This window comes from Ruditapes philippinarum, unplaced genomic scaffold (assembly GCF_026571515.1).
Source record: "Ruditapes philippinarum isolate M1 unplaced genomic scaffold, ASM2657151v2 ctg9907_1_1_1_1, whole genome shotgun sequence".
NCBI classification, from domain to species: Eukaryota; Metazoa; Mollusca; class Bivalvia; order Venerida; family Veneridae; genus Ruditapes; species Ruditapes philippinarum.
In genome coordinates, this window is record NW_026854060.1 from 1 (window position 1) to 15000 (window position 15000).

At 32.6% G+C, this 15000-nt stretch overlaps 1 pseudogene; it reads right to left on the reverse strand.

The window, feature by feature from the left end:
• Window positions 1-323: 323 nt before the first annotated feature.
• Window positions 324-15000, reverse strand: part of LOC132738828 (GPN-loop GTPase 2-like) — a 16488-nt pseudogene continuing 1811 nt past the window's right edge.

The window sequence follows — 15000 nt, forward strand, 5'->3', positions numbered from 1 at the left end:
TATAATAAAAAAATACATTTTATAGAGGGGGAGACTGATGTCCTTTTTCAAAGGTTTAAATTTGACAAACATTTCTAACATGATAAAATAACTAAATTATTTTCAAGTTTTAAAATGAATGTTTTAGTTAGGAATTCAATTGGTGATTATTTGACTAGCACAATTAGTTTGACTCATGGACATATCTAAAACATATAAAAAAAATTTCAACTTTAAAATGACTCCACTGTGGGTTTTTGCAATGACAGAACTGAAAAAGATTTTTTTAAAGATTTTATGTACCATTTGATTAAGTTCTAAACCAATAACTTGTGTGCAATATGCCAGATCATTCACTACCTCAAAATTTCCAGAATAATCATTTAAATTGTGAAAAACTTTAACTCAAATCTGGCTATTAGAGGCAAAAAGGAAAAGATTTTTAAATTTAAATCTGTGAATAATTTTTAAGTATCTTTTGCACATCTTTATGTGTTAGGTGCCAAGGTTAAGGTACATTTAAAAGTTTTATGTTTTGAGGCTCTTTGACCTCAGAGGAGTTCCGGTAACCTGAAATTTAAGTCACTTATTTAGGTTGTAAGTTACAGAGCATGTAGAAATGGGTAAATGTAACACTCTTTTTACTTATCAGTATTTATACTGAATGTCAAAGTTAATTGATTATTTTGGTCGAAGTTCAGTCACACCTAAATTGTAAACACTTACAGCATATGACAACTTTCCAGCTTTAAAGTTGGATATGGACCTCAGGTGTGCCTCCATGCATGACTTTCAACACCATTGCTGTTTAATCATGGAACCATCAAGTTGCTTCATGTGAAAGAATATAAATTTGCTGGCATAGTGGCGATGAGCAAGTATTTCGAATTCAACGGAAAAATGTGTCAGAAGAAAAAAACAATACAAAGTCTTCTATCCAAAATTTGTTCATAAACAAACAAAAGTTACTTCAAAACATCTTGAATTTGTAAATTGTAATCTTTTATGTAAAGGTAATTTGGGATCAAAGTTATCTTTCAATATATCAAAATAAAAGTCTTGTCAAAAGTTTGTTGCCTCCAGGTACATGAAGATTGTATCTTTTGAAAGGATGTGCCCATTAAAGGAGTTCAGCGGATCTCAAGATTAACACTGAAATAACTACATATTTCAGATATGAACTGAAGTCGCACACAAGTCATCAATTTTTTATTATTGTATTCTAAAGATGGATAGATTATTCTTGAAGTTAATTATAAACAGGTCTGATGGTACTGATGAATAAATACCTTATGTTATTAAACAGGTAAAACTGCTTACACTTTCTTCTGATGGACAAAAAGTCAGAAATCAAATGTTTAAAAATAAGTTTATTATATCCCGTAACCTACTGAAACATAAAGTGATAAACTTCTGCCACCAGTATAGAGCTAGGCCGGGCTACACTTCTGTGCAAGCTTTATTTCATTGGTAGCTTATAACACTATCATGTATGTATTATCTGAAATGACATTTTTTAATCTTTTTTTTTTCACTTTCAGCCATAACCAGCATCAACCGTTTTGCCAGGTGTATGACTTGTGTGCTACATACCTTTTCCTGAATCTGTTATGTTATCATTTTTTATCCTTCACCTTCAGCCATTACACACATTCATTTTTTCATTGGCATCAATTTTAAAAAATCTGACATTTCATTTTTTTATCCTTTTTTGTCACTTTTAGCTGTTGTCCACATAAAAATATTCAAAATCTTGCAAAAGTTCCACACATTTTCAATAATCTATTAGTTATATAGAGGATATTGAATGAGTGTAGATTTAATACTAAATTTATTGAACGAATTGAATAAAATCATAATATGTGAGCCTCTGGCGACATAATATTGTTTTATTTAATGAGTTCAATAAATTTAGTATTGAATCTACACAAATATAATATTCTATTTATCACATTATATGAAATAAAAACGGTAAATTGTTAACAAGTCATTTTTATTTGATGCACCAATAGTGTTATGCTAACATTAGCCCGCTTTAGCGCAATTGATGTCACGTCTAAGTATTATTACACTAGTGTAATATCGTCTTGTGTAATATCGTTTTTATAAAATGGCTTTATTACACTCCTGCGACTCTAATTATGTGATAAAATGTGTTTTAATATTTCACTTCAGTGCCTTAGTTTATGTAATGAAAATATCATTTATTATTTTTTTCACTTTCAGCCATTATCCACGTCCACCACTTCCTGTGAATCCTCTTCATCACCTCCTCCATTGTTTACATCATCTTGTTTACTATCAGTGTCCATGTACTTCTCTCTAACATTTTGTATTTTGTCGTACTCAAAATTTGCACCGGCTGCATATGAAAGCATTTCTTGAATGTTTCTTTCTTCGAGATCACCAAAAACGTACCCGTTAGCTTTGTCAATAACTTGCATTACTCGTAACATGCTCTCTTTATCCTGAAAATAAAAGAAATTTGTTAATAAGTGCATTGTACATGTATATATTTCCCACAGGGAGCATTAATTGATGGATGAATGTTTCTCGTGGGACTAGTTCGGAAATGGCCGCTTCATGAGCCACGAGGTACTTACAATTTCTATCCGCCTGGCATAGTGGTAGGAGTTGGGAGGTACATGGTATGCTTGCAAAAAGTGTCTCATAAGTCAAAAATGGCTGGCCCTTTCAGTAAGATTAAGGTTGTTGACTTCAAGCCACTTGCCCCCCCCCCCCCTACCACTGAGTGTTTGAATCTCGCCAGGGACTTTAGAAGAGTCTTTGATGTGAGGAAGCTATCCAGCTAGCTAACGGAACATAGGTGGTTCTACTCAGGTGCTCACTCATGCCTGAAATAATGCACGGAAGGGCACCTAAAGCAAAATTATAGGACCTTTTAATCGTAAAAGACAGTTTGGGTTCTGCATATAATTATGAGCATATTTTCAGGCAATACTATAATGCAGAATTAGATGGCCTCAAAGTTTTTACAACTTTATCAGCAAGTGTACATTCTGTGTTAGTTTCCAACCAATCAATGCCTGAAATCTGAGAAAAAATATTTTTAATCTCTGATCAAGGTTCAATAAAGTTGACAGTGATTTAATATTAAATTTCCTTAATCTAACAAAACATAGTTCCAAATAAAAATCCAGCCTTGTCTAGCATAATGAAAATTTAAGCCAATTAAATATAAAACAAGAGGGATAACTCAAGTATTAAATGAAAAATTTTATAATGATAATTAAAATCCGTTTGAATGATACTACATTGTATTCTACGGCTTAGTTAATTTTGCAATGCACCGGCATTTGGTTTTGACAATAAACATGTAATAGATAACGTATTACTTACCTCTACCACAAGTGGTACAAACGTGACCAGACTATAATCTTGTACAATATCCACTAATGCTGAATTTAACTTCTTATACCTATGAAAATCTTCATCTTCCTTAAAACAATACATTAAAATTTAATTTCAAATATTTTATAATATTAAAACTATTCAATGAAAACAAAACAATAAATGTATGTGTCAAATGAGTTATATGTGCCAGTACAAAATTCATAATGAAGAAATGCATGTAGTAAACGAAAGGCACATTATGCCTCGGGCAAAAATTGTTAACTGACATTTAAACAATGGTTTAAGAGCATGTTAGATGGTTATCAACTGAACGATGTATGTAAAATCATTTGTCATAAAATTAGAAAAATGTAAACAAAGAAGTACATATATTCTAACTTCCATACAAAATGCTTCTTATCACATATCTGAACACCTCTTATGAGCATTTAAAATTTGAAACATGCAAATGGTTTTGAGAAAGTCCTAATCCCATAAAGGATTAAGTCTACATGTATATTGTCTTGAATCAAGCAGGATTTGAATCCACAAACACTACCCATAAAGTAAGGCATTTATAATGAATATAAGCACAAAAAGGTTTTTAAACATGAATAATATTAAAGGAACTCCACTGAGGTCCAAAAGTTAAAAAACATGTAAATTAAAAATCTTTAATGATCTGAAATTTTGCACACAAGTTTTTCTTACAGATCTACATACAAATGGTATAAAAATCTCAACAAGAGGGCCATGATGGCCTTGAAATCGCTCACCTGTATATAGGCCCCTGGGCCAAGGCCAATTTTAAACCAGGGGCTTTTATTTGAACAAACTTCGTAGACACTCAGAAGAAGATATTTCATACTTAGTATCTAAACTCTAGCTCTTTGGATTTTTTATAAGAAGATTTTTTTTTTAAAGTTTTTACTTATTACACATATAAAGAAATCAATGACCCCTGGGCAGAGCCGATTTTAACCCAAGAACCCTTATTTGAACAAACTCGGTACATACCCATTAGAAGATGTTTATTGCTAAATACTTTAGCTCTAGCTCTTTGGGGTTTTTAAACGATTTTTTAAGATTTTACTATATACACAAAGGGAAAAACAATGACCCCCTGGGGAGGGGCCAATTTTTACCCCAGGGCTTTTATTTGAACAAACTCTTTAGACACTCACTAGAAGATAATTCATGCTTAATATCTAAACTCTAGCTCTTTGGGTTTTTTAACAGAAGATTTTTTTTAAGTTTTTATTTATACAAATAAGGAAAATCAATGATCACCTGGGCAGGGTCAATTTTAACCCTAGGGCTCTTATTTGAACAAAAATGGTAGACACCCATTTGAAGATGTTTTATGCTAAATATCTTAGCTCTACCTCTAAAGGTTTTTTAAAAGAAGATTTTTTAAGTTTTTACTATATACACATAGGGAAAAACAATGACACCCTGGGGTGGGGCCAGTTTTGACCCCAGGACTTTTATTTGAACAAACTTGGTAGACACCCACTAGCAGATGTTTCGTGCTTCATAGCTAAGCCCTACTGTTTGGGTTTTTTAAAAGAAGATTTTTAAGTTTTTGCTATATACAAATAAGGAAAAACAATAAACCCTCCCCCCCCCCCCACTCAGGGGTATAAAGCAAGAACTTAGATCACTTTAAATTTATGATGGACTTCACTTCAAACATTTGTAGATAAATTTTATCAAACAAGTGCACTTAAAAAGCTCAGAGTTTCTTTGTCAACTCTTAAGTATTGATTATATTTGTTTAGATAATCAAGAAGCTTCAAGTAATATCATACTTAAGATTAAAGATATTACAGGTTATATAAAACATTGCTCTGTTTGTAGCAACTGTCAGTAGAGATATGGCAGGGAAAGAGGTAACAACACCTGGGACTATTGGGTCTGTGGAGTTAAATAACTGTGCACCATGCTCTGAAGCAGAGAGGACAACAGTGGCCATCAAATATTGTGTTGAATGTACCACATATGTTTGTCAGGACTGTTTAAATGACCACAACAAGTTTGCAGCATTACGTAAACATCAGATTGTGGAGATCACTGAAGCTAATGAGCTTCTAGGTGACACAGATCAATTCCAGAGGAAAAGATCAGTGGAATGTGGAAGTCATTATGGACAATACATTGAGAGATATTGCAAAGGCCATGATGAAGTGTGCTGCCGTGTATGTGTGACAATTAAACACAGGTTTGTCCATTTCTTTGTAGATAGATAGAAATAACATCACAATAACATCACAATATTTAACAAAGATATAGCTTATGCTCTGCAACAGCTTTAATATGAACAAGAAATGTCAAAATAGCACATACCTCCCCTCCCTCTTACCTTTAATGGGTCGATGGAAAAGAAACCATTATGATAGGCACATGGAAAGAGATTATGTTATGAAAAAAAGTACACCATAATCTTTGATTTACAATTATCTTAACAGTCATAGTGAGTTCTAGAGCAATATAATATAAAACAAGGTAGATTTGACCTTGACCTTAAGGGTTGTCCACAGCCAAGACCAATACACCTGTGGATTTTGAGGGCCAATGGCCCAAGATTGATTGAGTTATTGGTCACATCTGTTTTAACAAACAAGGAAAATTGTCAAAAGTTATTGGATGGAAATCAATTTAACATACAAGGTAAATGTGACCTTGACTTTTCACCCCTTCACCCAAAATGTGAAAATGTAAGAATGTGAAAAAGCAAAAAATGCAACAATGTGAAAATGTAACAATGGAAAAAAAGCAAAAATGCAACAATGCAAAAATATAACAATGCTGAAAAGTGAAAAGTAGCTTTGTCATCTCTTTGTGTTTTCCCATTTTTGTATTTTGACAGTGTCTATTCAAGAGGGAGGATGGAGGGCTTCGCTAATATTTTTTAGATTTCCCCCCTATTTTTTCAGAGGCAGGGGGAAATTTTACACAGAGAAAAAGGAAAAAGATCAACAAATGTAATATATTCTCACTTTTTGATAAAAATTATCACCCCACCCCCATTTTTCGTATCATAGAATAGACACTGTGCAAAAAAGTGAAAGACAGTTGGAATGGGAACATACGAAAGATTTTTAGTGTCGTATTTTTGTCCTCTTTCTGTTGTATATTCGCTTTTTTGCCTCAAAAATCTGAAAAAGCGAAAACAAGAACAGAGAACTTTGTGTTTTTGCTTTTACGTATTTTGAGGCAAAGAAGCGAAAATAGGACATGGCATAAATCAGCCACCATTTTTAAGGCATGTTTGATGTGTATTTTTTACCTGGAGAAAATACAGTGTAGCATAAAAATCATAATGTTAAATAATTTGTCATAAAAGTAGCAAAATTTAAACAAAGTAGTATTTTGAATTCCATACAATATGCTAAATCATTTTATCCATACTTATTGCAAAAAGAAACAGAAGCAAAAAAAATTGCTCAGGTAAATCGCAAATAAATATTTTTTGAAACTTTAACAAGACATCAAATATAAAAAGCTTCCTTCAAGAAATGAAAATAAATAGCATTTTTGGGCATAATATGTCATTAAACAAATGCCATATATTTATAAATGATACTTTTAACTTGTTCAATAAGACTACAATATGTTACTGTATTACATTATATAGGTCATGCAAGGACATTGACAAGATAGAAGTAGTTGCAGAGGGAACTAAAGAAAGTCCAGTATTCTGTAACCTAAAATCTTCCTTGGAAAAATTCATTAAGTCTGCAAATCAGGAAAAAGCATATCGAAATTACAACTTAAAAGGTATGACAGAGGAAAAAGAACAAATCTTGGCTGATATTGATAAATACGAAGAGAAGTTAATACAAAGGATAAGAGTTTTAGCAAATACATCAAGAGAATATATCCGAACAGCTCATGGAAAACATCAAGATGTAGTCAAGACAGATATCAAAGAACTAGATTCGGTCATATCAGGATTGAAAAAGAGCTTAAATCAAATTAACAGAGATGACATGAATGAAGTGGAGGCCTTCATAACAATGAAGAATTGCCAGATAACTTTGAAGGAAGTGAAGAAAGTAGTGACAGATCTTTCTAAAAATTGGCTGCAGACCTCCCTTTTTTACATGTTAAATGATAAAGTCATATGTCAAGAAATCACAGCATTTGGGGAAGTTGTTGAAGAAACAAAGAAAAGTCCTATATTTCATCTACAACTCAAACAATCTATTGATATCACATGCCAAACTGACATTAACAAGTGCAGTATAAATGGAATATGTCAACTGCCTGACAGCACTGTGGTAATCACAGATGCCAATAATTCCAAGCTTAAACAACTGGGAGATAATATGGAGGTGAAAGATTTTATTGATTTAAATGATATCCCAGAATGCATGTGTGTAACAAAACCACATGAGGTTGCCATTGTACTAAGTAAAAGAAACCTTGTTCAATTTGTAACCATTGATGAAAACATGACTTTAGGATCAGCATTTCCTACAGTAGAAGGAAAATGCACCAAGATTGATAGTGACCCTACAGAGAATACAGTGTATGTTTGTTATATGGCTCAATGTGAAAAGCCTTATGGAAACTCCCGTTACTATACAAGTATACACAATAACACACTATATCATGTTATGGTTTACAATAAAAAAGGTGAATGTTTATCAATATATAACAATGAGGAAGTTGAAAGTCAACGGTTCTGTAAGCCATTGAAGATACTTATTGGTTTCGATACTTTTGATTTAATTGATGCAGATACTAAAATATATACATTTAGTAAGACAAATGTGAAACAAAAGCCAACTGGAAAAGGCTATGGTTATCATGGTAGATATGAGTACATGTATCTCTGTATGCTGTCTGCAGACAAGTTTATATTTGGAAAGAAGAATGGAGAAATGTCTCTGTCATCATTACATGGGACACAGCAACAAACAATTAAAATAGAAGATTCATCACCTGTGTTGGCAGTACTTTTCAACAAGAAGAAGTCCACATTGATTGTTGTAGGAGAGTCAAGTCAAATCAAAGAATACAAAATGGGCTCAAACATACTATATCTTCTAAAAGAAAAAACAAAAGAAGATACTGAAAAGATACAAAAATGTTGAAACTGGTTAGAAAGTTGAGACTTTGCCATTTAGACAAAAATATAAATATGAAACGAATTCACGCCTACAGTAATTATGAGTTTCCTTGTATCAGTACAATACTAGAACTATACAATATAGTTACAAAATAATTACATGTATTTTTTTATGATGACAGTGTACCAGGCCACTATATATTAAAACTATGGTATTTTGAGAGATATTTAATCAATAAATCTATAGTAAGATTATTCAAGTATAGTTCAAACTCACCTATTGATTAAATAAAGGAAAATATATATTTGCATTCAAAATGATCCATGCAGAATGGCACATACTTAAATAGCCTATGCACATGTATTCCTTGGGCATGGCATGGTACTTGTCGTATTCGCTACAAATGTGTTTTTTGCTGATTTTTATGAATTAAACATTCCAAGAATAAGCTTTTAAAATTACACTCTGAATCATTTGTTTGTTAAGCTGTGTTGTAATATTTTCATTTTATGTTTATTTTATTGATACAGGTGCAAATAATTGACATAATCATGTTTTCATCATTCTTACCAATAAAGACAATGGGTTTCGCTGTAATTGCCGTAGCAATTTGAGATACAAAGTGCTGGAACAAAATCAAATATGACAGACAGTAGAATTTTGGTGAGTCGAAGTTGAAGGAACTTGCGTAAAAACTTCTTAACGCTTATCTCAGTATAGTGCTCATAGACCTTGGCTCCCCGCCACCTCTACCCCCCCCCCCCAAAAAAAGAATTAGGTAGATCTAGATTTATAGCGTGCCATATCCGCTATAACGCTTGTTTAATTTGACAGTCAAGTACAATAAACAATTGTAATTAGGACATTTATGAGCGCCAAAGGTGTTAAAAACATGCACAGGTTAGTGTTTATCCACTCTTTTGTTGTTATACCTGTCGATCAGTCAGGCATCAAATTGTTTCCAAAATCTCAAATTCATATCATATCTGTGACATGGGGAGTTGGTGGTGAGTATAAATAAACCAAAATTCACACACATATCTGTGACATGCATTAACCTCGCTAAATTAAATAACCCACACAAGCCCAAAATCAATTTAAAATCCTGCACTGTTTATAGAACGACCCAGACAGGAAGTAAATGGCGTTTGATTAACTAGGGGACACAACTAAAGCTGGACTGTAATGGCTAATGTTTACCCTACATTAATTTGTGATTTATGTTTTTCTTTCGAAAGTTTTTTGTTTCTTTTAAATATAATTAGTATTATTTGTGAATATAATATATGTTAACATCATGAATTTTTTTAGAAAAAGATGATGTTGACATTCATGAACAGTAAGTAAAATCGTCAGTGTTGTATGTATAGGCGGTGGGTGGGGTTAATGCGGAAATTTCGCAATGAGCGTTCTAATAGAGCCTTTTTAGAACGCAGTGTTGAGACATTAGACCACAACATATCGAGCATTATAATGAGGCTGTAGTGTAGTAAATATATCCTGTGTGATTACCATGGCACCAATCTTCAGAAAGTTCACAAACAAAACTACCTTGTATGTTTATTTTCAAGAATTTTGGCCTTGAATGTTAAAAATTAGGCTTTCAAAAATTATTAAAAAATGTTAGAAAGACGTTTTGTAATAAGCATGTTAAAAAATTATCGAAATCATGCATCGCTAAAAAAGGTGTAAAAAAAAACCCCGATAATTTAAAGAATTTATGACTTACTTTTATGTAGTAAAATAAAATTTAAAATTTTCTTTTCAGCCTCAAAAAAACTTTGACACATAAAACAAGGGGCCATGATGCCCTGAAGTCACTCACCCGATAAGGCCCCCAGATGGGGGCCCGTTTAAACCCCCGGTTTTATTTTGAAAAAACTTGGAAAAACCCATTAGAAGGTTTCATGCTAAAAATTAAGCTCTAGGGCTTTTTTGGGTTTTTAAAAAAAAATGTTTTAAATTTTTTTTCCCCAAAATAATGGAAGACAATGGACTCCTCCCCCCCCCCCCCCCACCGGGCAAGGCCCAATTTTAACCCAACGGGCTTTTATTATTGAACAAATTGGTAGACCCCATTAGGTATTTTCATGCTAAAATTCTAAAGCTCTAGCTTGTTGGATTTTTAAAAAAAAGATTTTTTAAAGTTTTTACTATACACATATAGTTAAAAAACAATTGACACCCGCTGGGGGAGCGGGGCACAGTTTGACCCCAAGCGGCTTTCCATTTTGAACAAACTTTTAGACACTCACTAGAAGATGTTTTCATGCTTAGTATTAAGTTCTAGCTTTTTGTGTTTCTTTCAAAGAGATTTTTTAAGTGTTTTGCTATACACATACAAGAAAAACAATGGCTCTAAGCTCTTTGGGTTTTTTTTTAAAAGAGATATTTAAAGTTTTTTTCTTTCGGTTGGGCCATGGCAACCAGAGTTCTGCATGGAATTGTTTGATTCAAATTTTTAAAAGAACACCAAAAGTTGACCATTCCTGGGGTGAAAGTTTTTTGGGATAAATTTGCTTATGGGGTTTATGGAGGAGACTGGGCTTCTTTTAAAAACAGTAAAAGTTTACGCAGGGCCAGGAACGGGATTGGACGGGGGGGTTTGGCGAAAACGCGATTTCACCAATTTAGCTCAACCCTGTTCACTTTTGGTGAACAGGGTTAGCTTAAAAAGGTCTTCAGTTATAGTCATGTTAAAAAAACTCAGTAAAGTGCCTTTAATCGGTGATAAATATATTTCATATTTAAAGGGAAAGTTACCTTTAATTCGTCTAGGATATATGACAGATCTAGAACCTTTCAGTGTAGGAAAAATTCAATGGTTGATGCCAACTTGCCATATTTCTCCCAAATTAGATCAACACTTGGATATAAACTATTGACAGAGGGAGGGCATTCTGGTTTAACATTTGGGTTTGAAAGGGACCCCTCAAAAAAACACGGAAAATAACTTTGACCCCATACTGCAATTTATAATATGTCATTGAAACTAGACTCCAATCAAATCAGCAAAATATTTCAAATATAAAGGAAGAATCTAAGGCCATGTTTTCTTTAGATTTTACAGTAAAAAGCGATGGAAATTTCTTATGACTACTGGAGAGAAAAAGCGATGGAAATTTCTTTAGATTTTGCAGATAAAAAGCAATGGATATTTCTTTAGACTTCTGCATATAAAAAGCCATGTACATTTCTTTGATTTCTACAGATACATGTACATGTATAAAGCCACAGAAATTAATTTGAAACTCTGCAGATAAAAGCCATGGAAATAAATTAATTTTGTCATCTGCTAGTAAAAACAACTGGATCATTATTCTCTTAACAATAATTGCATTTTACAAAAAAAAAAAAAATAATAATTAAAATCTTCTGAGAGAATCACAAAAAAATATTTTCAAACAACATGTAAGTCTAAACAAAACTTAGTATAAAGAGGATAAGAGGGGACGATTTAGATAAAATTTAATGACTTGCCTACAATAATGTGAATCTACTAAATGTACAGACACTAATCTAATGTCCATCTTGACCAGCTCCGCAACAATATTCCTCACCGCATTGTTATGTGTATATAGTTCTACCTGACCTGGACAATCTATCAGCAGGTACTTGTCTTTAACTTTCTCAAGTTCTTTCTGTAACAAATATTTAAAGTAACACTATCAAATCTTGTAAGTTTGATCATCATCTTAAAGATCCTGTAAAACAATTCTTATAAGGTTTTATATCATAAATATGATGCTCAAATTAAGATTTATCAATATTGTAAGTTCCAAAAGCATTATTTACTATATTACCAAATTTAACATTTCATGTAATTAAAGGGAGGTCGACATAACAAATTTATTTTATATAAATTCTAAGTCAAATTTTTCAATAAGAAATGAATACATATGAGCCGCGTCACGACAAAACCAACATAATGGGTTTGAGACCAGCATTTATCCAGACCAGCCTGCGCATCCGCGCAGTCTGATCAGGATCCAAGCTGTTCACTTACAGACTCTATAACAAGTAGAGAAACTGATAGCGAACAGCATGGATCCTGATCAGACTGCGCGTATGCGCAGGCTGGTCTGGATCCATGCTGGTCGCAAACACACTATGTTGGTTTTGTCGTGACAAGGCTCATATATTTTAATGATTACACATAATGTGCACAAATATTTGCAGTACATATTTTACATATTCTTCGATGTTTGAAAATTGTTTTATAAGCATAATTATATACATATTTATAAAATTTCACCTAAGTGTGTTAACAACCTCAAATATAATATACAGGATCTTTAAATTATGCAAAACCAGCAGTTTATTTTTGATAAACCTTATAAACTTACAACCTACATGTAGCCTACGCTTATAAAGTTTCAACCTACATTGTAGTCTTGATGGAGGTGTAAAAAGAAAGACCAATTTTCCCTGTCATGATGTCACTTTTAAACTCAGTCATGATGTCACTTTTAAAACTCAAATAAAATATTTAAATATATCATTATTTTCATTTTAAATTATTCACTTCAGGCAGCTTATTTTTGATAGAGCTTACAAACTTACAACCTACATGTAGCCTTGATGTACAAATGTAGGTGCGGAAGGAAAGATGTGTTTCCCCTGTCAATATTGTGATATGACTGTTAGGCTCAATGAAAAGATAGCACATAACAAATCTAACATTTGGATGCAAAAAACAATTACCATTGAAATAAACTAAAATTTAATAATTAATACTTATTTATTTGATAACACTGAATATATAAGTTTGACAATGTTATAAGATCATGAAGAGTGGATACCTTGAACCAGTACAATGTTATAAGATGAAAAAGTAAATACCTTCAACCAGTCTATATTTTTCTCCAGATATTCCATACAGTATACCAGTCCACCATTTGGTCCAAGTTTTAACGTGTCCATCACATCCGAGATTGTAATCAGATCTGATATATCAATATCAGCTTTGTATGGTAAAATATCATTGGCTGGGTCCAGATTAATCACTGCCACCTGAAATAAGGGAATTTATTATACATGTATGTCACATGACTTTTCTCTTTTTATATTGCTGTAAATGTATCAATATCAAAGGAAACATATCATTTGTATCTAAAAATTATTCTTTGAAGCTTTTGAAATTAGATTTTTTTAAAAATCACAGATTTTTGTACTAAGGATAAACTCTTGAAAATAACTTTTGTTTAATACAACAAATAATAAAAGATTATTTTTGGGACATGAAAAATTAAAGTCATGTATAATAATTCATTCAATTGCTTTTTAAATTTATTTCCTGGACTGGGTATAAATAAGTTGTTCAATTTGAAATACAGGCCGGTCAGGCAAATGACTTGGAAAATTCTACGAGCCTAACATCAATTCTATGAGCCATGGAATAGCAGGCTATTGCTATGATTGCAGACTGTTTATACCTTTACCTGTGTTGCATCTAGAATTTCAAACCAAGAGGGCCATGATGGCCCTGAGTAGCTCACCTGAAACAACTGCTTTTCAGTGTTGGAATGTCAATATATTCTAATATTAAATTTGAGCATAGAATATGTTTAAACAATAATTTGAAGAAATGACATGACCTGGGGCATTAAAGGTTTAGCTTATATGGGGCTAATCAAACTAATATGAGCAAACTTGATAAAAGACTACCTAAGAATGCTACAAAGTTTGGTGATCATCTATCAATTATTTCAGTAGGAAAAGATGTTCGAAGGTTTTTCTATTTTTAGCTTTAGTGGCCCCTAAAAGTGGCTAATCAAATTAATATAAGCAAACTTGATAAAAGAGTATCCAAAAATGCTACAGACAAAGTTTGGTGATCATCCATCCATTAGTTCTGTAGAAGAAGATGTTCAAAGGTTTTTCTATTTTTAGCCCTAGAGACCCCTAAAATCAAAATAGAAAAAAGAAAATATTGACGAATACTACAATACACACGTGAGATGACCTAGTCGACTGCTTCACGCAATTTAGTACATATTTCAATTTGAGTCATTACCCCGAGTGTATTCAAACAAGGCTGAAGTCTTGAAGATACAGTCTAACTTGCCCATGCGACCACGTGTATTAAGCGACTTTTGTCTTAAACGACCACTTTAAATTCCCCCCGATCATTTTCTCTCTATATCTTTAATGTATTAAGCGACTTTTGCTCAACGCGACCAGCGACCGCTAATTAGTCACCTTATTGACATCAATCTTTTCATTAAACGACCACTTTTACCTGTCAAGTAATTGTGTTTTTAGAGAACGCCACCTCGTTATGTCACAAGTGTCAGCAATCAAAACACAACAATAAACGTGTGAAAAACTCTATTTCCTATACCGTTTTAGCGTATGCAAATGAAGTTAAGTATACGCGTGACGTGTATTATCCAATAATATCGGATAAACAATGCAACGCTCCGCCAATACTTAGATGGTGTATACGCTTCGCTTGTTGACATTTAGACTGCATTGAATTGACCTTGAACTTGATCAGCCATTAAATTAATCGTAACAAATAGATGTAGTTTGTTTATTTCAAATGAAAAATACACAACAGAAAACATTTTCACTATTATGGTTTTCG